At 38.4% G+C, this 25611-nt stretch overlaps 1 protein-coding gene across 17 annotated transcripts in view; it reads right to left on the reverse strand.

The window, feature by feature from the left end:
- The window catches only part of LOC113965893 (poly(rC)-binding protein 3-like), a 396197-nt gene that overhangs the window by 176721 nt on the left and 193865 nt on the right, over positions 1-25611 (reverse strand). For all 17 annotated transcript variants that reach the window (XM_027680049.1, XM_027680041.1, XM_027679995.1 and 14 more), the window contains one exon: positions 1057-1153. The gene's annotated coding sequence lies outside the window, so the exon portion shown is untranslated. The remainder of the gene's footprint in view (positions 1-1056; positions 1154-25611) is intronic.

Genomic DNA, 25611 nt, shown 5'->3' on the forward strand with positions numbered 1-25611 from the left:
CTGGTAGCTAGACCTGCTTAATTATGATATACAGGGTTATGAAATATTAGATACTGTATGAATTAAATTCAATGTATTATCTTCTTCTTTATCTAAGAAATATGCAGTGGCAAAAAAAGACAATGTCCTAAAATTTCAATACCTATCATCCAGAGGGTAATCAAATATGATTGTCAAAGCTGAATCAACTTGTAACCAGGCAATGCATTTCATAAAATCTGTTAGCTTCATAGAAGTGGAATCTATTCCAATAAGAAGCAACTAACATAATATTTAATGTAGCTGTATGAGACTGCAAAAAAAGATGCAGTTTAGTAGTGATATGAGAATCTTCATTGCTATTTTGGAGGAGCAGTCTCTGGATATATAAGATCCCTCACTTAAGAAGTTAGGATGAGTGGACTCCATAGTTTAGAAATAGTTTTGTGTTTTAAAATGCAGTTTCTTATAAAAGTTAAACTTTATGAACAGGAAAACTTAAATTTTAGTAACTTCTGAAGCTCTCCTTCAACAGGTCCTGAACAGAAAGGAGCTTTCTTTTCTGTTCCTCTTAGAAAGGATCCTCTTTCCCCCGCTTCCAATGCAAGATTTTTTCCCTCTTCACTTTTCCCTATCCTACCAGTCCTTCTAATACTCTTTCCTCTAACTGTAGAGGCTATTCTCAGACACTTTTATTTGCAGCAGTTTCCAAATTCTTCAGCTTCCTTTCCCTAAGTCCAGTAAGGACTTCCAAATTGTTAAATAAATTTATTTTTTCCTGCAGAAAAGAGGTTTTTAGCAGGCAAATCCCCAAAACATCCAGAAATATGACTACAGTCCTGTTGACATTACAAGTTGGAATAATTAGATGAGTCAGTGCTTTATCTGAATTATATCTGTAATATTGATAGGTTTCATTCTAGCTGGGAAAGTTTAACGGCGGTTCCATACTGTACAATTTGCAGTCATATTTACTTTGCCCAGAAAATGAATATGGTAGTCTGTATAATAAATTCAAGGATAAAATACAAGTCAGGAATACCAGGGAGAAAACAAAACTGACAATGAAAAACTTACTTGTCAGAAGACCAGTGATATTGTAAAAAATGCTGTCGTTGGTCAGTTTTTGTAGTCACTCTGAGGTCTCAAGATATCTAAGAGTGTTGAGTATGTTCTGAAAAGAAGAAGAATCAAGGATTTAGTAATTCCATCATGTATCAAATGCTAAAATAAAACCTGTCCAAAATAGATTATTTTTCCATATTATGAGGTTATTAATTCGTAGAATATGTTTTGATTTCACCAAATCTGTAGTGAGTTTATGAGCTTCCAGAAGTTGAACTGCTCAGATCAAACTTCCTGGAGTGCACAGGGAATCAGAACAATGAGAAGAGTAATTATTTAATTTATCCTCTTGCATACCTACATTTCCAAGCTCCTCCAGCTGAGAGAGAAAATTGAAAATGAAAGAGGTCTTGCTCCGTTCTGGTTTAATAAACCAATATACGGGAGTAAATGACTTTCCAAAGCAAGCAGATAAAATCATGTCCCTAAATGTCTTTCAAACAATTGACTACTGTTCCTTGTCTGTCTTTTGGACTAGTTCATCTATTTGGCCTCCTGATTTGTGATCTAGTAGATGCAGATGTCCCTTTGTACTCACAATGCTATTCTGCATTAAAGTCTAGCTTTGTAATTTCCATTTGTCCTTAAAAGACAGGGCAGTTTGAGTCAAGGAATCATCTCAGCTCTCCAAAGCAAAATGAAACTGAAAGACTGGGAGGTGACCAGTGCTTCCATCTGTGCAGACTGTGGAGGGAGGAGGTAGAGGAGTTGGAAATTAAAGAGTGGAGGTGAGCCTGGCAAAAAGAAGGGTTAGAGGAAAAGTGGTTTTAGTGGTGTCTTTGTTTCTCAATTTTCTAATTTATTTTTAATTGGCAAAAATTAAATTAATTTCCCCCAAATTGAGTCTGGATTTTCTTACTTGAGATGTTAATCAGTGAGTTATTTCCTTGTCTTTATTTCAATCCATAAGATTTTCTATCATATTTTCTCCTCATGTTCTGCTGAGAAGAGGAATTGAGAGACTAGATGGGTGGGTGCCTGGCTGCTGGCCAAGGTCAGCCCACCACAGCTATAAAATAATGTTTCCATCACCAATCTTTCCAAGACGCCGAGGACTGAGACTGGAATGGAAAACAAATCCATACAAATAAAACTCTGTCTATAACACATAGGAATAAACAGAATTAGTAAGGAACAGAACTGTTTCTTAGAGAAAACTACATTAACAGGAAAAATTCATAGAGCTCTAGCTTCTGTAGTGCAATCACAAATTTGAAAACAAGAGCTTACATTAACAAGGATCAAGTCAAATGACTCATACTTGATGAAAGGAGAGTGCTGAAAACCTAATTTGAAAAAGAGCTCTGCTTGTGATATGATACTGAGGTCTCTGGCCTGTTAAGGAATTTTTGACAGTGATCAATGAAATATAACATAGTAAGTGTTTAAAGATGAAACTGATCAACTTGCAGTAATATATTTATTCTGCCAACACTTATTTTAGAAACAATTACTTAAAGTTCTTTCACAGTTGTTTTAACAGTCTTGAAGTGATTTATTTAATTCCAGATTACATTAAGATCCAGAACTCCATTTTACCAATCGTGATACTAACCTTACATTTCAGCTATGAAAAAGATTGAAGTGCTACGCATCTCTACCTGATATTGCAGGCTATGGGATGAAATCTCCATCACATTAGTACTGCAAAGGGTTATGCATTTGTTTGGATTCCATTGGTTTTGTTTAGGATATGCCTTACAGTGGCAAAATTAGCAACACCCTCTCTAAATCTCATTGAATGAACTCTTTCCTGAATGAGCTTCTTGTTAGAATTCATATTCTGTTAAAATAATCAACATCCCACTAAAAAGATGAGATCCATGGTAAACATTCACACTGCCTCACATACTTGTGAGAAACTTCTGGTATAATAAAACCTAGAAAAATAAAAATTGCTAGTAGAACTGAGCAACTATTAATTCTCTCAACAATCTCCTGTTTACAGCCTAACAACTCTTGTAATTTAGCTGTATTTTCAAGGCTAAATAACTAAGGTCTCATATTTGTACCGTGCAAAATTTGTAAACACACAGTGAAATTAACTGTTAGTTGGGAAAGAGAGCTTGGAAATAGCCTTATGAAAATGTCACCTAAATCCTCATCAACTGTCAAAAAATAAAATGGTGTATTAGGAAATATTAGGAATAGAATAGAAAACAGCAGAAGGAACATGATAACACTGCCATAAAAATCCATTGCCCACCTAACATTTTAAATATTGAATATGGTTCCAGTCATCTCAAAAATGACAGGATAGAATAGAAGGATAAAGAAAAGGGTGACAGGATGATCAAAGGTATGTAATGGCTTCTGTAGTAGGAAAGGAAAAAGAAAGGTTTTAGGATTTTCATATGGAAGAGGAACAAATGAGGGAAAGAACTGTGACAGAGCCTCAGGAAAATCATGAACAGAGCTAAGGAAGGGAATAAAGAATGTTTTTCACTATATTTCATACCACAGGAAGCAGTCACAATAAAATGAGCAGTTAGCAAATTTAAAATATGAAACCCAAGAAAGGATGCTTTCCACAAAGATCATAATTAAAGGGTGGAACTCATGGCCACAGGACGTGGTGGATACCACATACATGTGTACCCTTCAAAAAACAATTCACTGTGGTGGTAAAAGAAACATTGACCAGTACTAATCTGTATTTTACCCAAAGGTAAACAGTATAAACCTTCAGGTTAAGAAGCATTATGGACTGCTCTAGGGTTATACCATGGGAGGTTGTCCTTTGGTCTGATTTAAATACAGCTGTTGCAGCGTCCTTATTATTGAGTTCTTAGTAATTTTTTTCTACATGCAGATGTTAGAGAGTGTTAGTGCAAATATGTGATTTAAGAGTTGTATAAACATACAGCCCTCTACAGAGGGGCTAACATACCATTTTAAGTTAAAATTGTTCAGCCTACTCGGGCATGCAGGGTTTAGGCTAGGGTTTTCTGAGAATCCTCAGGTCTGGCATCCAACTGCTACTGAAGACTAAAGGGATTGATACACAAAACTGTCATTTTATGGAAATAAGTAACGATACTGACATTTCTGTCCTCAGAAAAGAAGTATACAGTCTTTCTTTTGTAATTAATGATCTTCATCTTAACTGTTTCATCTGTCTCATGATGGAAGGAATAGAGACAGATTTTTCCAGACAAATACATAGGCACAGGACGTGTGAAATTGTCACTTTCCGCTTATTGTGGTGATAAAATACCATTATGTTACTGAATAAGCAAGGTTGCTTAACTCTGTATCATATTCTGTTCATCTGATGCAGATTCATTAAAGACTTTGCCCTGCTGTCATGCTACAAGTAAAGGGCTTGCCAGTTCCACTATGGGAGGGCCAATGCTTCCTGTCATGTGCTGGATAAGAAGACAGACTGGGAAAGATATGTTGCCTGGAAAAGCATAAATGGGATCTAAAGGGACCTGTTACTTGATAATTCACCCATCAGACTGACAGTTTTTCTCCAGTCTATTGTTGTGTGTTTATGAATTCTTATGCACCTCAGTTTATTGTTAAATGTTATGAATTCTGTCATATCTCCATATTGTCTCCCTTTCTCCCTCAGATTTTCCCTCCAAAAGTTGTTTGTCACCCTGTCTCCCCAGTTTTCCCGCTCCTCTGCTGCTCATTGGTCACAACCTGCCACCATGCAGAGAGAGCTACTATTGGCCCAATCCCTCAGAGACCCGGGAGTTCCGCCCACCTTTCCCCTATCCCCCTATCACATTTTTCCCTGAGTTATCAATCTCTTGCGCCTCCCCAGGTTAGAATCCACCCCTCAAACCTACGTTATTTAAACCCTTGTTTCCCCCAAATAAATGGCATTGCTGCACGAGACCTCAACTGTGTTAGAACCCTTATTGCAGTGCCCGGTCCCATTTCCCTTCCCCCCGCGGACCACGGCACTGTCAGATAAAAGGCCGTGTTCAGGAATTGCTTTTAGAGCACTGCGAAGGAAATGCTCTGATTGACCTTGGCTGACTAGATCTCTGCTTGTGTAGGTGACAACTCAGTTGTGAGGCATGTGTGCCCAGAGTCTTGGTTGCCCAGATCACTTACCTTGGTTGCTATCACTATTCCCTCCTGCTACCTACCCACCCATGTTATTTTTCATTGAAAACCAGCGTGTGAGAGGAGGGATGGGGCAGAGCTTCTGTATCCCAAGTTGCTGGAAAGTGAACCAGGATTTGGCCCTGAGGAGGATTTTCTTCCGGTACTTTCATATTGGTTACTCAATGTCTGTCCTAAAATGTTAAATATCCTGAAAGCTGAATGTGTCATGCTAGCCTAAACCGACTTGGTATTTTGGCCACTGTTTTATGTGGCATACTGGCTTAGGTAGACGAACTGTTTTATCTAATATAGACATTTTTAGTTACTCATTTATGCAAGATACCAAAATACTAAAAGATTATAGCAAGTCTGTCCAGAGTATTTTTATAATTACATATTTTTTTTATTTCCAAAACTGGGGATGGTCTTGTAAGGTCTCCAGAAATAAAACCCTTTATTTATTCTAATTACCCTAGAATGTGAAGTTGTAGAGGGGTACCAGAAAATACCAAAAACTCAGAATTTTCTGCCCTCAAAAATTTTCTTGCACACTAGCTGGAGTGATTCCTAAGAGCCTTGACCAAAAAAGGGAAACTAGACTGAAGAGATATTGCAGAAGAAAGTTACTTCTGACTACCCACATTGGAATAGTCACTACTCTTGAAATTTGTACTCTATACTGAGAAATGGTAGCCATTCACAATTGATGGGAAAAAAATGAGTTTTACGTACAAATAAGTGTGTCTGCAAAAGTTTCTTCAACAGTTTACCTCAATTAACATGAAATCATTATTTTGTCCAAGTCAAAAGACACTCTTATGCAGGCATGTACTTACTCCAATGCCTGTCCACTCTGTAAGGGTTGCTGCTTAGGTTAACTGCACACTCAGAAGAACATCTTCCAGTGGCACAGAAGCAAAATGCCATGAGCCCCAGGACATCATTGCATTTACGTTGATATTTCAGCTAGCAGAGTTGTGTTGGTTTAAGGCAAGGTATTCAAGTCCCTGACTAGCTGACAGTTCCCCAGTAAAAAAATGGTTTGTTTGGTTTTGGTTTGTTGGGGTTTTTTTTATTGTGGGATGTTAAAAAAGCAGAAGAGAAGAGCAAGAGGGAAGCAGCAGTATAGCAAAACTGCTTTGTGATGGCCATAACTCTCATCAACCCTTACTACTGCTGTAGAGGGCAGAGGACTTAAGTGTGAAAGACTGAGGTTGAGTCTGGGGGGAAGTGTTGTTTTAATGTTGTCTTCTTGTTTCTTGCTGCTTGAATCTATTTTAATTGGCAGAAAATTAAACTAATTTTCCCCAAGTTGAATTTGTTTTGCCTGTGACAGTAACTGGCAAATGATCTACTTTTCCTTATTTTGACTCATGAGCTTTTTTCATCCTTCTGAGGAGAGGGATTGAGAAAGCAGCCGGGTGGGTGCCTAGCCACTGGCCAAGGTCAACCCACCAGATCCTTGGAACAGGCAACATATTTATGCTAGTTTGCTTTCAGTGGAAGTGTCCATACTGGGTTTGTTGCACCTCAATTATAAACAACAGTTCCATACCTTCAGTTAACTTAAACTGAACTGCTCTGAGCAATCTTTATACAGACAAAGAATGATTCTGTTCTCTGGGAGCATCAGGATGCAACCCTGCTTTCCTCCTACGTCCGTTATAGATAGTTGCAAATGCATTATCCATCCCTATTTTCCACTTGGAAATTGTTAATGGGCAGTTATCTGCAGACGCATTTGTTAATTATGCATTGAATTATTTGGACAAAGTACTTTTAGCGTGTGGGTGGTTTGTCAGCTGTTTGCTATTGGCTATGCATTGTTAATAATTGTTTCTACTTCAGCCTTATGTGCCTTATGGTGCAGGAAGAATTATATTGTTCATGAATGGCCACCTCATAGCAACAGTAATGTTTCTACTTACTGAACAGATGAGAACAACTTTCAAGAAGACACAGGTGGTTAAGAAGTGAAGGAATAACAAAAAGCAAATAGCTACCATGCTAGTTTGGACCTGGATTTGTTGCTTGCATACGAGTACAAAACATCCAGCAAGGCAAAGTGCCTCCTCACGCTTGTAAGTATTTCTCCATTCTTCATGAAATGAATTGAAATATCATCAAACCAAATAGCTGTTCGGATCTAAAAAACATTTTTGTCAAATGTTACAGCAGTAGTGAATCAGTTCATAAGAAAACAAGTTTATTGTGACATCATGTAATCTACAATGGAAAGGTTCCCATATTCCTCAAGGAGTTTTGAGTAAAAGAGCTATGGGGGCAATCAATTAGAATAATTATATTTGCTGTAAGTTTGGACAACCACCTGGAATGATTTCATTTGCTTTAAGCTTGGTCAACCCAAGTGCATTCATTTTTCCTGGTTTTCCTTAAAACCTACGTGCCACCTGAAAAGATCACATCTGGTAGGGTCAATGCTTTTTCTTTGCCCTTCCAATACCACACACACAACATTTTTTAAGTCCCAAAGGCCTTTGACATTGCATTAAAACGGATCAGCCACCTCTAATATGCCGAGAGGAAAAAAGACAGACTCCCCAAGAGAGGGGAAGCAGACAATCTGCCCTGGGGCTTCCCTATTGTTATTTCATTTAGAGAGACAGGCAATATCACAGTATCTATGACAAGAGAGGAAAAGATTTCAAGTCCCCCCAGCTGTCTCCTTAATTCGATACTGACTGTTCAGTTGGTCCCAACTGTCCATAATGCACTGAGATTTTTCATGGCTGCTGTGCTAGAGAAATCTCCTGCCTGCTTGTGATGTTCTGTCCTTGTATTTTGAGCAATACTCCAATCAGTAAGCACATGGGTAATCCTAGGCAGCAGACACTGTGCTCCCTCGTCCAGGAGCAAGCTGGTATTTTATTGAAGATTATCCTGATGTGTCAGGAATCGATACTCATGCTTAAACTTTTCTGATTGCCTCAGCTTAGTTTCATAAGGACATGCACAATGCAAAGATACATGTGAGGAATGTTACACAGTTGAGTAAGCATTGCTTTTGGGAGGATGGACAAAAAGGAGTGTGGTGGTCAGCACGGTGTCCTTGTTTGACAAGCTTGGACTGGCAGCTAGGGAAAAATGTGCAGATAGCAAAGAACAAGGGTTGTTTCAGAGACACACTCTGTAGGAGATAACCTCTTCTCTATGCAATAGACACTGATCAGCAATGGTTAAGAACAGGGAATCTCTGAGAGACTGTATTTGGTTCATACACCATCTCAACCTAGAAAATACTAGTATGCTTACTGTGGCACATTGCTCAGTAGGAATATTAAACACTTCCAGAGCTCTCATTCTTCTCCACAGTAGGTATCGAAATCCTTTACTATTTGAGGTGCAGTATTAGACAAGTACGAGGAGGCTGAGTCACCTGCCTCAGGTCTTGCAATAAAAGGGGTAGAACTAGAAATAAAATTTATGTCAGCTTTTCTAGGTGCTATGCAAGTACCCTCACTACAGATAGACTTACATAGATCATACATGTCTAAGAGGTAAGGGCAGATGTCCCATGTCACATAGGTGAGGCTTACTCAACCGTCATGGTGTTGCATTATATGATAAACTGCTCTACCTCTGGAATTAGCTAAGGCTAAGGAAATGGTGATGCTATCAGAAGGCAACTGAGAAGAAAAGTCTCACTATGAATTGCTGGAAGTTGTTACTAGCATCACAGAAATGACACCCATTAAAGTACCACTCTCCAGCAAAAAGAAACAGGTTAATCATAACACAAACATAACAGCTTGCACAGAGAACACATTGTACAGGAAATAGAAGTATACTAGGAAGAAAAAAATTGATAATAGTATCAATTTAATCCACTATTTTTATTCCAGGACTATGCATATCTTATTAAAAGAATCTGTGAGCACAGTCCTATTTCATTTATACATTAAATCAATGGTCTTACATTAGAAAAGAATCTTATTCAGGGACATGCTTGAAATCATTCACATGATTGAGATGAGTAAGATTTCACTTAATATGGTCAGCTGATTTCCCTGATGCATATTCCACATCACCAGTTATACTGTTACGCTATCCTTACTCAGCACTGCATTACTTTAAATGATATTTCATCCATTCAAGCATCAATATCAATCTCTGGGTACATTAAGTATTTCCAATTAAGCAGTGTGAAAAATCCCACCCTTTCAGCTATGGTTCTGGTTAAATAACTCAGCTGAAAACTACAAAAATAATTCTTATTCAATTTCTTCATTCTACATATGAGAATGATTGGCAGCAATCTACCTCATTCAAAGAGTGATCTCCCATCACTTTCCAGCAAGATATAGATGGAAACAAATAATTTTGAGCAAGCTACAGCTTATACACACAATAAATATCATGTTGCAATCAGTAAGCAAATCTGTAAGGGTACAGTTTATAGCAGCAGGTCATTTGTTTGTGCTGCAACTTAGATTTCAGTTTTCTCATAACCACTTAGCAATTTTACCTGCTATGTTTCCCAGAACACTGTGATCCTATTGTTGAAGGCAATTTGACCATGCAGAAGCACAGTGATGTTTCTGTAATTTAACTTGCATGCACAAATCCACCTTACCCTTCCTTTTGCTAAATGAAAAACACGATTTTTCCTATTGCTTACAGATTGAGACTTTCTTATGCAATATTCAGTGGGTCCTCTTTGATCACTGTGACCTCCTGCAGAATATGTGATGCAGAATTCCACTTGGTTTGTAAGTCCCTGACTATGAGCCTAAACTACTCCCTTCCCACCTCTATCCCCCTTTTCAAAAGCAGAGCTGTGTGTTTGGTTTTAGTCAATGAAAATAGGATTCCTCTTAGAAATTATGCTTTCCTTTGTCCTCTAATGAGAAAACAACAAAAAAACCCAAACAAAAAACCCAAAAAACCAACAAAAACAACAAAAAAAGGTGATAGAGTGAAAAATGGCTCTACAGAAGGAAAGAAGATCAGAAACAGTGTGCTATGTAATTACTGCTGACCAGCTCCTCCCATCCAGCTCCAGAGTAAGTTTGTCTGTAAAATAAGGAAGCACAGTCTATTCTATCAGTTACATCATTACCAAAAACACTGAATAGTTGGGGGAATTGAAAGGTTGCATACTGAAAAGGCCTCAGTTGATGATTTCAAGTCCAGGCACCCCTGGGAAAATCTGCAAGATAAGCAGGGGTTCAGCAGATTTGAGAAGGTCTAAAAAACTGTCTTGGGATTTGAGTTGAGTGGTTTGCAGTACAGGCAATTGGTGGGTCAGGGGTTGAAGCATAACCCAACCCTCTGTGCAGAGACTGGACCGTGGCTTGCATAAAGCACAAGAGCCAGGAAACACCGTGCTGTGGTGTGGCATAAACCTACTGCCACTTACTGCTGCTGTCCTTCAGGAGAGCAATGTGCTACTCTGGCATAACATATGCTGATGCAGGCAGAAGGTTAAGCTCATAGATCCAGTAATTCTTTGTTCCCTTATCTGTGCAGTTTACACGAACTGAAGTCAGTGGGATCTTGCTTATGTCTAGCAGGAGCAACAATAATTTACCTGCACTTTGTTCCACTTTTCAATGAGAGACAATGAGGCCTAAGGGAAATCTGACCCTTTCTGCACCAATCTGCCACCTTAAACCTCACATCTTTGTACCTAAAGCTGAAATAACATCACAGTATATGGATTGAGATGTTGAATTTTTTTTATGAGTACCCATTGCAGTAAAAGTGAAAATTCTTCAGAAACATAAAGGTTCTTTGAATCAATACAGTATTTATAATAAAAAGAGTAAGTCAGTCACTATAAATATTTAAGTGTCTTAAATAAAGATTAATTAAGAGCTAGGCAGGAAGCTGCCTTTTCTTTTTAGGTAATAAATTTTTAATTGCAAAGTATGCTTTAGTGACAAATTGGTGTTTAATGGCAATATAAAAAGAGAAATCCGAAGGTCAGGGATAATGATCATGTACTTGTATATGCATCTGCATGTAGAACACTGTACTATATTTGAGCAAATATTGCAAAAATTATTAAAATATATTCATTTGAATAAAATTACAAGTTTTGTTAAAGTATTTACCATCCTTTTTATTTGCATGACTTCATGCTCACATGGAAGATCATCCCTTAAATGAATACAAATTGCAAATACCTACTAAAAATTTTTATGTGGCTGACATATCATTGAGTAGGAAACTAGGGAACAAACAGAAAGATACCATTTGAAAGAGATGAAAACATTTAATTTTAACTACGCAGAAGAAGTCATATCTATGGAGCATGAATATAAACAAAGAGCTTCAGTTTTTCACTAATCAGATATGAAATAACATTGTTAGTCATCTGAAAATAGATGCAGACTTTCATGTGCAATGTCTTGGCCTATTTTAAGGTGTTCTTGACCTTTCAAAAATAAAGGTAATTACTCTCTGGTCTTTTAAGATAAACAGAAACCAGAAAGGCACTGTGAGTTCAATTATTCTCAGCTATCCAGAGAACCTGGAAAAACTGGCTTTGGAATGCAATGGACAAGGCATATTTAGGTTTTGGTTTAGCACAGTGCCTTGGGTTTTTTTGTTGACTCACACGTCCCCTGTTGAGTAAGTTTATTTAATTTATTTGTGCAACTGCACACATATAGCTTTACACATAAATGATTTTGGGTACTGACCAGCTACTCCCCCAATACTTAATTCGAAATTTACAATGGAGCAGAGAGTATGCAGTGATGCACTACAGTGAGAGACTCAGAAATGGAAAAAGTGGGCAGTTAAATAAAAGAGATTTTGAGCTGCATGGTCAAAACATACCTGAACATGCCAGGTCACATCCTCAATTGGGAGAAATAACTTTAAGACCAATCTCAGAGCTACACTGCTTTTTCCCCTGCTAGTGATGTAGAACAAGCAAAAAGCATCCAGTGCTATGTTCCCTCATTGCTAAGCTTTGGCGGTTTGTATATTTTAGAAAACAAATTGAGAAAATAACCATGAGGGGTTACTAGCATTTTACAAGCTGTCCACTTAGAGAACCTGAGCAAGTCAACATAATACAAAGAGAAATTAATATTAATGGCACTGATAATTGGATCAAGATATATATTGATTACAGTAAGAGCTTGATCTGTCTAGTTTTGCTAGATTTACAATATCAAGACAGAATGATCAGAAGGGCATCTATATCAAGCTAGATTTGGAAATAAGCACCACTGCTGGCAAATAAAAGCACAGTGCCTTTCAATATTATTCACAAAGATTGCTTTAGTTGCTTAATATAGTGATTTGATACCAACAAAACTCCATTTATTTCAAAGTAGATAAAAATGCTGGTCTTACCAATTCACTGAGGAGCACATTTTTCTACTGAGGATTCCCCACCGAAGCCCATAATGATGTGGTGCCACACCAGCCTAGCTCAGTGCAGAATCAGGACCTGCACGTGTTTTGACCACCAGAGCCATATGTCAGAGACTGAAACAGTTAATTATTTATGCATTCTGGGAGACTTTTGCAGGCTTTTGACTTTTGCATTATACCTCTGATGGGCAGTTGGGCCCATCCCTCCCTCCAGTGCTGAAGGTGTCAAGCCCTGAAAAGGCAGAAAGAGCCGAGTTTACCACGTGTCAGAGACTGACTGATGGCCCATCAAAGCCCATCCCCCCCTCTGCCAATCTTGAAAGGCAGGAACCAGGCCAGACACAAAAAACTCTGCGCAGGCCCAGGGAGAGGTTGGAGGCTCGAGACATGGCCCGTGACACTAACCATGGATATAATAACTCATAACTTCTTGGAGTGTGGGGGCTTCCCTCCTTCACCCCCAGCGGATCAAGGCCACCACTTCAACTGACAGACATGGAAGTGGCAACTACCAAGTGTCATCGCTGGACCCTGTGGGCGGTGACTGTATGCATCTTTCCACTCTCATATTTTCTTTCCCTTACTCTCCCTTACCCTTAGCCTGTCTCTCCTTTCTCTCCCTTATGCATTCCCCCCCCCCCGAGGTTATCCCTATGCCACATTGCGATAGATGATATAGATGATAACACCCAAAATGCTAACTTACCTATTGAAACAAAATTGTTAAAATGAACCCTACCTATATATGTTTAAAATAAACCCTACCTATATATGTTTTCAAACACCGATTATTCAGTGTCGTTTCACTCTAATCCACCCCAAGGGAATTATTGATAAGAACCTGGGTAACCCCCCTCCCCTTCTCTGGGGCGGGTGGTAACACCATAGTTCACCCCTTGCCCACACAACCACTAGTCACTAACTGACATTTCCAAAGATTTCAACTATTGATCAAATCCACTTAACAGAAATCAAGATAAAGTCTTTTATATAAACTTGCGGTTTGTCTACAGCACAAATGAAGCAAGCACATCCTTTAGCATTGATCTTTTTCTATCACTTGAGCAATGAATATGTTGAAGCACTGGTGTAAACAGGGTGGGAAGACTACTTCTGTGCATCAGGAGTAAAACAAATAAGACAAGACAGTAAAAAAAGATGTTTTCTTGCTGAAACAGACCAAATCACAGCATGGAACTTTATTACAGAATCTGACAGCAAAGCACTAATTTGCTTCTTTGAATGATGCAGATTCAATCAATAAATCTCCAGCTATCACAGTAAATCCTTCAGAAAAATAAACTAGACCAGAAAATCAGAATTCACTCTTCTTTCCACAGAACATTTGAAACATTTAACCTTTTCTCTGCTGTACCTTATTTCTAAGGTATTGAATCCATACCTAAGCCATGTTTTATTTTCATCATATAATCATATTGATGTTTCCATGCTCCCATACCCTAAAAAAATAAATGTATTAAATAAAAAAGTAATCAAGGTTCAGCGAACTAGTGAGCTATTTCTGCACAGCTTAGATTCTACCAGGTACTTCAAGGTATGTGGCTGGCTCACCAAGGTCAAGTCAAAGCTGAATAGGTATAATAGGTTAAAAGCTATGGCAGATCAGGGATTAAAACCTGTATCCTCAGCACTACATACTCTGTGGCTTGTGTCATATACATTTTCTGAGGTCCATATTTTCTTGGAAAAGAAACACAGCAATGCTCTACTCTCTGGAACTTTGGCATCTGCTCATCAGCTGAAGGTGGCTTTAAAACCAAAGGTTTTTATGTTAAAAATTAAATTAAAAAAATGAAAATCAGCAGCAAGCTGGCAAAGAGGGCTTGAAACTAAAGTTTCTAGGAGAGGGGAAGTGCAATCTATCCCACTCCTACCAGTTTGATGCCAGTGAGAGATGCCCAGAGTCTGAAGAGGGATTACAGGTCAAGTAATACTGTGTTGAGTCTGTGATATTCTTAAGTCTACCTCAGCTCCTGGAGCATCAGAACTGCAAGATAAATATAAGAAGAAAACTTTTTATAACTGAGAACCCTTCTGGATGCAAAACTCTCACTCTGGTTACAATGTTTATTTGCTCGAGAAAAGATTCAAATTCAAGAGCACCAAGGCTTGCATCCAGATGACCCTTTTTGGTTCAGCTGTTAAGAGAAGACGCTACTGCACCACAGAACCTCCTCCTCTCCCTTTCTGCCCAGAGAAAGTGTAAGGGTTTGGGTGGGGGAGCAAGGGAGGGAATTACAGCTTCTGCCAAGGCATATCAAAGGAAAATAAACTGTATCTCTGCTCAGACAAAAAGAAATTAATGTAATACACTCACAGAGTTAGAAATGATGAAGTAATAGGTATCAGTTCAAAAAGAAGCATTTTAAAAAAAATTTCAGATAGCATTGCCTCAACCACAAAACACACAAACTAATAAATCTTAATTTTTCAAAGAAAAATATTTTAAAGACTTCACATTTTATTAGTCGCAATGATCTCTTACAAAAATTTATTTAGAGAAAGAGCACCTACATTCATCTAAAGTTTGAATGGAGCAGACAATGAAATGCTTAAAGGAATGGAAATCCTCTTATCTAACTACTTGTTGAATATGCAGCCACACTTGCTTCTTCCAGCCCTCTGCTTCATACTTAAAATGAACTTCACACAAAGACTTGAAGCTACTCAATAATCCTACAAATTCCATCTCAAAATTCTTATTTTCCATAATGCCTATAAATACAGAATACAGAAAAGGATATGGAAAAGACCACAGGAGGTCATTTATCCATCTTCCTAAGCCAGTGGCAGATTATTCCTGAAGACTGCTGCTGTCTCCACAGTGACAGAATGTCTGCCTGGATCAAAGTGATCTATACAAGTACTTTCTGAATATTCCCTTCTCAGCTTCCACGCTTTTCCTTTAAGAAAGCAGTCAAAGATGATGTCCTTTGCTGCAGTCCACTGTGGAAATGAAGAACAACATTTCCGTCTTCTAGTGGTGAAGCCAGTGAAATACTAGACCATTGGCAGTGATGGCCATTAACTTTACACAGGTTTCACTGTCACCTTGTATCTCCCTTGCCTGTTTTTTCATCTTTTCCTTAGGCAGTAAACACCTAATGCTGCTGACTGACATTTTGCTCTGTGTATGCCTAAAATTCAGGTCAGGACTTATTTAGTGGTACATTTATGGTAATAAAATGAGAAAAAAATTAAAATATTGTTAAAAGATGAGAAAATCATGAACTTCTACTAATTAGTTCAGAAAACTCTAAAGACAATGGATGTGGGTTAAGCAATGATTCGAAGACAGCTTGGGTTTGCCAAGAATATTGTCAAACCAAACTAATTACCTTCCACAATGTGATGACAGGCTTTTAGAAGAGAAATGTTAGCTGCTTAGATTTTTACACTGTCTCATATAATATTCTTACAAGTAACATGAGGAACACTAGGTCTGAATGAAATGTTCATACAATAGATAGAAACATGACTGAATTTATCAGATTAGTCAATGAAGCACTGTATTTACTGTAAAATCAAAGGATGGAATAAGCAGGGTTATCCAGGGGTCATGCATCTAGTATTGCCCAACATGTTCTACTAGTGATGTAGACAACAAAAGAAGGTGTGCTTGTCAAGTTCACAGATTACAAACTATGAAGGACTGCAAAGATGTTGAAAAATAAGATAGCAATCTAAAACAATGTCAATAAGTTGGATAAATTATTTGGAAAAAAAGTGTTACTCAGTATGGAAAAAGTGTGAGATACATAATTCTTAGGCAGAAAAGTTCAACTGCAAAAGTATGGTGTGGCGAGAGTTCTAAATGAGTTATGGGTAGGAAAATCAAGTTTGTTTCATACATATAGTTTGGGTTGTAGGTGGGTATCAAGGCTGAAGCTTATGCACACCCAGTGCACTTCACTCAATCCTTACTTAATCCAGGAACTCCCCAGCCAGTCACCTGAATAGGTGAGACAAAGGAACTGGTTTGAGACCAGGGACCAGCCTGCAACAAGATGATGGCATGATCATTCACAGTCAGGTGTTTGACTGATATTACAGGAGGCCTCCTGGTGAGAATTTACACTTCTGGAAATTAATCTCTTTCCAGGTCACACTGTGTCTAGTCCAACTTGTATACACGGTTGTGTTAACACCCTGGGTGGAGTGTCCCAAAGACTGCTCTTGGTGGTTCCTGCGGCAGAGCTTTACATAGGTAAAACATTTGTAAGTAATTAATACAAATTGTTCCTGCAGAAGTGGTCATGTAGGACAGTCTTTTATGTACAGTTATTTAAGAGAAATTTTGTGTGTAGTTAAGATATATAGATATATAAGTAGCGATCAATTACACAAGTGCTGGGTGGTGACTGGATTATAGGTGGGCAGAGCAGTGGTTCAAGGGCCTCACCCCATACAGCTGAAAATGCTGCTGCAAGTGCCCTTGCAAGGGAGACTCCTGTCACCACCAGACACCAACCATTCTGCTGAGGAGATTTGATTCCTCCTGCATTTATTACCCCATAAGATCCTCACAAATTTTTTTCTGTATCAGTCACTCTCTCTGAGTGTCTATGCAATACCAGGATGGAAAACTACTGATGTTATAGGAGTACTGCACAACAATATGGTGGAAAAAAGGGTATAAGATTCATAGAGGGTCACTATATGAGTTTCACTCTGCTGTAAGAAAGGCAAATTCTGTCTGGAGATACATAACAGAACAACCTTCAAAAGGATCCTTCTGCTCCTCCTAATACAGGAAGACTCAGCTGAGGGCATAAAACTGAAAAAAGTTCTTCATGTTTACAAGAGGCTGAACAGGAAATAACATAGGCCACAACAAGGAAGATTCAGGTTAGAAACAAGGAAAAACTGTCTCTGAAAGAAAGATCCTGGAGCTCTTGGACAGTGTCCAGAACTCTGGTGACAGATTTTCTATCACTGCCCAAAACGTTCCCTAAAGTTTTTAAACTTCTATTAAAGATGAGCTTGCAACAAGGGAACTGACTTCTGGTGCTCCTTTTAGATCTATGACTAACATAATGTAGCAAGTAAAGGAAAAAACTATGTTTATTTGATTAAATTATTCCTGAAGTGTCTGAAGTGGATAAATGCGGAATGGTGGAGTAGTCCATTAGAAATGTTACCAAATAATCTGCAACAAACATGGGCTTTTTGATCATTTGAGTGCTTTTACCTTTACAAGCAGTGAAAATCTCTGTTCAGTTCTATCCTCAATGAATTCCATGATATGCAAAAGGAAAGCAGGAGTTAAAACAGATATTTCTGTTACTAGTAGAGCTTATAAGACCATTAAGTCCACTGTGACTGAAATGTACTGTTATAGGAGCTTTAATACCTCAAGACATCATCTAAGTAAATAGGCATTTTTACTCCTAGACACATTAGCAGATGAATAACCAATCTCATAAATGTGTAACGAATGAATAACTTGTTTCAGTCCCTAGAAGTAACACACAGACTAGATACCATAATTTTCTCCTGAAGAAGTGTCCATTTCAAGGACAAGCCTAAGAATTTCCTGTGATATGAATCAGTACCATCATGATGAGCTTGCCTTTACTTGGGTCTACTTGCAGCAGGAACGCCCCCTTCTGTTTAAACGGAGAGAGCTGCCAAATATCATGCCTCTTGCGCAACACTTAGACATTTGGCAGCAATAGCAGTGACTCCTGCAGCCTGACTACACAGAGGGAGCTCTAAGAAATCTCTTACAGTGCAGCCCTGAGTCTGACATCAGGAACCTGTCTGTCCTCTTGCCTCCAGCTCATGTGAGCAGTCAACAAGGGGGGTACACTGTACCAGCAAAGAGATGTGGGCCAAAGCTGACTCCCTTGGCTCCTTTCCCAAAGGGGACAGGGCAGGGGAAACAAAGCCGCTAAGGGGAGAAAAATTTGTCAGCAGAGAAGGTGACAAACAGGTACATTGTTCCCTGTTCCCAGGAAAGCTATAGCAAAACTGAAGGTGAAATCATACTTCTAAACATACCCTTTAATCAACTCAGCCTGCTTGCCAATGACACAGTAGTTGTTATCAGTAATGAAGACAGAGGAACATGAGCCTCAGTATGGGACACCCAGTGAAGGTGAAGATCCAGAGAAGTTCTGTGAACTATATGCTGGTGCCTGTGGAGCCATAGACTTACTGCGCTTTATGCGTGAGAAAACCTATGGCTCTGAAAGCACTGACTGCACAACCTGAGTCTTAGAAATAGTATCACACCACATAAGCTCTCTCCCCTTGCAAGTCAGTCCCTCTTGAGCTCTTCCTTACCATCAGTTTACTGTAGGAAGGTTCAGCACCATCTCTGGCAATACATCCCCTTTCACCAGCACCACATATTTCATTATGTCCAGTATCTCCCTCCTTCAGACTTCTCTGGACTCATGTGAACACAGGTGAAAACCATTTAAATTCCTTCCCAGAGATCAGCCTTTCCCACACTGTTTGGAGGAATACAGCAAGCAGGTTACCTTTTTAAACACAGATTCAGCTGCTGAATTCTTCTTGAATAATTATGGCCAAAAGATATATTTGACTTGTAGAAAGCTACATGAAAAAAATCAAGAGAATCTTGTGAAACTCCTAAAACTCTGAGAGGCTCTTAAGAAGTGACTTTTGTTAGCAAGTGCACATACAACCTCCCACTCACTAAAGAAAAAAAAAATCCCTAAAAAGTCATAAACTGTGTATTAAGGTTTAACATGTGTAGCTGTCAGGTTTGAGGAAAATGCCAACATTCAAAAAGGAAAAAAATAACTACATATTCAGCAACTGCAATCACAAATTAATTTGTTCTGATATAACTTCAGAAACATTTTAATAACAGCCATTCTAATTTATGACAAATGGTTTTGCTGATGGGAAACATTATACATAAGATAGCGTGATATAAAATAGTACCTATCAGCTGCTGCATTGTCTATGGTGGTGTCCACCCACTTTATTGAGGAAAATTACCAATGAACCTCTGAGAGAAGGAAGATGATGTGTGCGTGTATTGGTGCAGTCTCGTGATGTCAGAGCCCAATTGTCTACGGGCACTTGAGAGCCTGAACATTCAGAAGCAGAGATCATGTTGGGGGAAGGGCTGTTTCCTTGGTTTTGCTGGGTTTTGTGAGTTTAGTTTTTTACTTCTTGATCCTTATTTGTTTTCCTCTAAGTCAAAGGAAATAAGTTTTCTAGCACAGGATACTTTGGGGGAAAAAAGGTAAATCTGTGCTATTCTGTCTATTCCTTCACTGACCTGTGTGACTCACTATTTCTTGTTTTTCAGAGCTCAGCATCGACATCAGACTCCAATTCAACATGGCTACATTTCTAGCAATCACTCCTTTCTCCTTAGGAGAAAAATATGTTTCTCTAGTATAACTGCTACCTATGCTGGTTCTTGTTACAGGCAGATGACAAAACACAGCAGTTGAGATTGTATGGTGTAATCTGACTGACCTACATTTCGCTAAGTACCAACCTCTACAGGCTTTGAACACATTGTTCCCTACTTTCAACTCATTTCAGCATTCAAACTAAATTTTTCCGAAGTCTCCCCACAAATGAGGAAGATTTCATTTAACAGTCTCTGCAGTTAGACAGATGCATGACATTCTGTGTTTATTTATAGTATGCTGTATGTTTGAATCAAATATCACCTAAAAACTGCAACAAATCCCATTTTTTATTCTTACACCTACTCCTAAAAAGACCAATACAAATGTGATATTTTCTTCTTGTGAGTGGATCCTGTTGAAGGGGTAGAAGTTACTCATGTTTATTATTTTACATGTCTGAGGGAATTAAATTGAACATATGGAATAGAAATACATTTTTTTCTGATTAGTATTATAATAAAATACTATTGTACCATCTCTGAATTGTTGAAGTGTATTCAGAAGTGTTCAGTGAAATCTTGTCATTAATTTTACATTACAGCAACTTAGAACCAAATAAATAATTATTATAAAACACTTAGTTTAGAGGATAGATAGATAAATAAATAATAATGGCCCATCTTCGCGAACGAAGATCTGGGGAAAGGTCTTTTACCTTTCCAGCCTGCGCAATGGATTTTTTAGGTGAGACACAGCCTGCGCTGAACTGAGCCCACCCTTTAATCCTAAGGTTCATCTGCTGGGGCCAAGCAAGCTTGGACAATGGCAGTGAGGTCCTCAGGACGTAGGTTTGTTTAGAGTGTCCTTCTCATAGATGGATGGCCACACAGGGCTAACGACCTCCATCAGGCCAGGAGACCGGGGAATCGAACCCGTGGTCGCAGCAGTGAAAGTCCTGCACGCTAACCACTGGGCCACCAGGGGTCTCAGATAGATAAATAGATATACATGTATATGTACAAGACAACATCTTAATAGCTGCAAGCTATTCAACTAGATTCTTTTTGATACAATGATTTTTATTAAGAACATGCCACTAAGGCAACAGTGTACTAGCTAAAGGGGCAATGGTCAATCAAGGTTTCTATCTATTGATCTACCTTTAAGATATTCTGCTGTTAAAATATTAAAACATCTCCTTCCTCTACTGACAGGACAGTCCAGATGGAGAGAGCCAAAACCACCTTGGAGACTGGTTTTTTTTCTTCCTAAGGTGTTGATATTAAAATAATTATTCTAAGGAACAGAGGGGATTAGACATTTCCAGCGTGTTCGCCAATTTCCAAGGGCACTGGAAAACATGAAAACAGAGGTGACAGAGAGTACATGCCTTGGCTGCAAACCAAGGCAAAGCTGGCTTATCTGATTTGAAGCCTAAGAGACTTGATGGCGTCTTGTCCACAGGATCACAGGGTGGGCTGTGATGAAGGTGGCACTGTAGATCTGCTGGGTGCACACCCTGGATTACTAACCCAAAGCAGAGACTGGTGCTTGCCATTCTCTTGACAGGCAGAACTGTATATTTGCATTTTAATTATCTTAGAACCACTGCAAATGCTAAAATTTAGAGAAACCAAGGCCAGTAGCATGCATCTCTTACAGTCTTCTGCAGTGACTCTCATAATTGCTTCACTACTGCTTTCCACTGCTGTTCATTTTTTCTTTAAATTAGTCTACCTTTATAGCTTCTTAAGATAGATTATTTTCTTGAACTCCTCTATAGGACACATTGATCTCCTTCCTTCCATGTGCAAGTAACAATTATGTAGCTTTCCAATAACCTTAATTAAAAAAGAAGAACCCCAAATTGTACTCCACAATGCTGATACCTTTATTCTAACCTGTATCTGCTCTTATTTTCAGTGACAACATTTACTATTGTTGTGAAGAGTTGCAGTTCTGTATCGGAAGCATTTTGATCTGGAAAATAGTTGCGCATGTCCCTGGTAATAAAATTAAAAATCTCTATATTCTCAAAAATATTTATTATTTCCCAGACTCTGAGTGCCCAAAATGTTATTCCAGAGGACCTGCTGTAGGCACGTATCAAGATGAGAAAGCAAAATTGGAAGACACCACTACTACCCTGCCAATTACATTTGCCAGGCAAGGCTGCAAAGAAGTGCATTCCCTGGGAAGCCAGAATTACATGCTAGAATCACTCAAAGGGATCACCTATCACTTGATCCAAATAGGTACTGAGAACTCATTTTATCAGTATTAACTGATCACAGCAAAAGACTTTTGGTTAAAATCATCCTTCTGATTACAACTCCATACACAAATGTCATTCAGACAGGCTGTCATTAGCCCATTAACTCACATGGTGGGAGAAAAAGCTTGTGGTCTTGGTTCAACTCTCTTTTTAATCACTGCTTGTCACTGTTACAGATATTAATTAAATACCTCTCCTTTTGAATATCCATAATTCAACTTCTGGAATGTTTTTTGTTAATGAAAGCCTCACGCTCACATGATATGGGAAAATTAATGTGCTATGGCACATCTTTTCGTAGGTACTGTCGGCTGGGGTCCCTCGGGCTGCTTCTGCATCCTTGCACTACATACACCAAGCTCCGCTATTCTTCGAGCCTTGTTTTTCACTCTGCCTTTGACAAGCTGCCTGGCAATATTCATTCTGTGTGCCCTACCATCACAGTCTGATTTGTAACCTAACTGTTCAGCTGTCAGCTCCACTGCAGGTCGTGTTTTATTTCAATAAAACTGTGAGAGTGAAACAACTTCTTTGTACAAGCATGGTGAAGGCCTGGAGCTTGCCTAACTGAATCCATTAAGGCTTTATATATTAACTGATCTTCAATATCTATTTAAATATGAAGTGTTAGTGATCTGACACAATGCTAAGAATAAATTTAATTGACTTCTGTTGTTTTTTCCTTTTTGGGGTCAGAAGCACTGAATGGTGTTAATGCTCTGCTACTAAAAAGGCCCATTTACCCGTTACTGACAGTAGAAGTGGGTACAAACCTACCGTACCAACACACAGGACTAAAACCTAGTCTGTTGAGGACATTTACACTTCTTATTAAAACCCAAATATTCCAAAGTATTTAATTCAAAGAGGAGAAGTTTCATGATGGACAGGAGGTTGGGCATGGTTAGCACACAGCTAATCTTGATAGACTAATTATTTTTATCTTAAATTTACAAATGGTATACAAACCCCAAATGCTTTAAATAGTTTGCACATCCTTGAAAAATGACGCACTGGGGTTTGTCGCTCCTAGAACTACACTAAACTCATATCACTTGCATTTCTCAAATGGAAAATGCAAGCTCTTGGGTTAAAAAATTTAAGGCTCAATCAAACTGGAGGAATGCAGAATCTTTGTAAAATTTAATTCATACAGTAAATAAAGGGAAACAAGTAAAACTAAATATATAGGAGACAACTAGAATTAGATTAGTAGGTCAATAATATCACTGGTTCTGACAAGGTGAATTTATCCAAGCTTTTAAAAACTGGATGTCCAATTTACCTCAGAACATGCTCGTATTTTTCTGTTCCATCTTTTCAATCTGATTTCATAGACTGCTGTACCATTAGCAAATAGGTTGCTACTTTTAAAAAATGGGTCTGTCCAACTTAGTATTTAACAGAGAAATACAGTTCAGATTCTGACACCTGTGTTTCAGTTCACTATCAATCATCAGGTCGATTATTGCTCTAAGAAAATCAGGAGACAAATGCAAGCCAAGGTGCAAAATACCCTAGAACAACTTCTGCACTCTCTTATGTCCTCTTTTGCCCTACTGATATAATCAACAGAGGAATAAGAAAAGGTTGAAATTCTTTCTGTTATACAAAATGGTTTTGTTCAATGAAAATTTCTTTGCAGGCATTGTTTAGTTCCATAAAAATTTCTGAATGACATTTTGGTCTGATTGATTTTTTCTACTGATTTGCATAAAGCTGCAAATCACTGCCTGTCTTCTGCTTGTGACTGGATATAAATACAGGATATTTTATGAATTTCATCTCTCTGGAAGAATATGAAAAACCTTTCATTTAGTTGTTTTTTAAAAGCTAGAAAGTAAGATACATGTCTGATTCTGCAGCCCTTAGCTTTTGTTCCATTGTCTTAGATAGACTTAATAGAGATTACAAATGCCAAGGAATGATACAATCATTAACTGCCTTAAAGAAGGAGTTTTGCCTTTTTAACACCATTTCAGAAATAATATATAGACCAATAACAGGAGTGTTTGTTCAACTTAAAATTATTTTAATTTGCTTAAATTTCTATGATAAACACAAAGAATAACTGACATAAACATGCTTAAACCTCTCTAGGGAAGAGTTGATTTACTGTGAAGACTGCTTTGTGTGTCCTGCACTGCCCCTTGCTGGAGTATCTTACAAATGTGACAGGGTAAATTCTAATAGCAGCCCTAATTAATCAGTTTCTGAATAATGAAATAATCTTAAAATACAACGATCGCACAATTTATAATCAGTTACTTAATCAACAGTTCATTGTCACACATGTGGACTTCTTTCCTGTAAAACTATTGACCATTCCCACTTGCAAAGACTAATTTGAGTTGATGAACGCTGTTAGCTTTCTCCTTGATTGCTTTCTCATAGGAAGAAAACCATAAAATGAAACACCCAGAAATATTGCTGCTTTATTGCTAATGAAAAGTGGCAAGGAAACCAGGGCAAGCAGATGCTTTCCTAAAAAAATGTAACACGTTTAAGAGGTACAGTAAATGTGAACATGATCCATATATAGAAATGAGAATAAGAAAAAAATAGCCCACTTAGCAGTATCTCTTACCTGCGAAACTTCCATAGCATTTCCTGTTATCCTTCAAAAATACATCTGAAAATCTGGTGTCTGTTCCTTTTTTGTGTTATTGGTCACAGATTCACTCATTCATTCTCAAAGTCATTGCAAGCTTGAAAAAATAAATACACTTATACACCTGTGTCTGCAACTGGATTTTTCAACTTTATGGTTCTGGTGATTTTTTGGTGGTTTTGTTTGTTTGTTTGTTTGTTTGTTTTTAAGTTTTCCATCAGGATTACTATTCAACCTCAAAACAAGAACATGTTTTCACAAAACTTTGAAAAGTCATTTCTACAACCGTGTATGTAGAAAAACTGAATTACAGAGTCACAGAATCACGGAATCTCAGAATATGCTGAGTTGGAAGGGACCCACAAGGATCACTGAGTCCATCTCCTAGCCCTGCACAGGACCATCCCCAAGATTCACACCATATGCCTCAGAGTATCATCCAAACACTTCTTGAACTCTATCAGGCTTGGTGCTGTGACCACTTCCCTGGGGAGCCTTTTCCAGCACCCAGCCACCCTCAGAGTGAAGAATCTTTTTCTAATATCCAACCCAAACCTCCCCTGACACAACTTCAGGCCATTCCCTCGAGTCCTGTCACTGGCCACCACAGAGAAGAGATCAGTGCCTGCCCCTCTTCTTCCCCTCACAAGGAAGTTGTAGACTGTGATGAAGTCTCCCCTCAGTCTCCTCTTCTTGAGGCTGAACAGACCAAGTGACCTCAGCCGCTCCTCACAGTTTCCCCTCAAGGCCCTTCATCATGTTCATTGCTTTCGTTTGGACACTCTCCAATAGCTTAATATCTTTCTTACATCGTGGTGCTCAAAACTGCACACAATATT

The sequence above is a fragment of the Neopelma chrysocephalum genome, unplaced genomic scaffold, assembly GCF_003984885.1.
Source record: "Neopelma chrysocephalum unplaced genomic scaffold, ASM398488v2 Primary Assembly neopelma1_22b, whole genome shotgun sequence".
Lineage (NCBI taxonomy): Eukaryota > Metazoa > Chordata > Aves > Passeriformes > Pipridae > Neopelma > Neopelma chrysocephalum.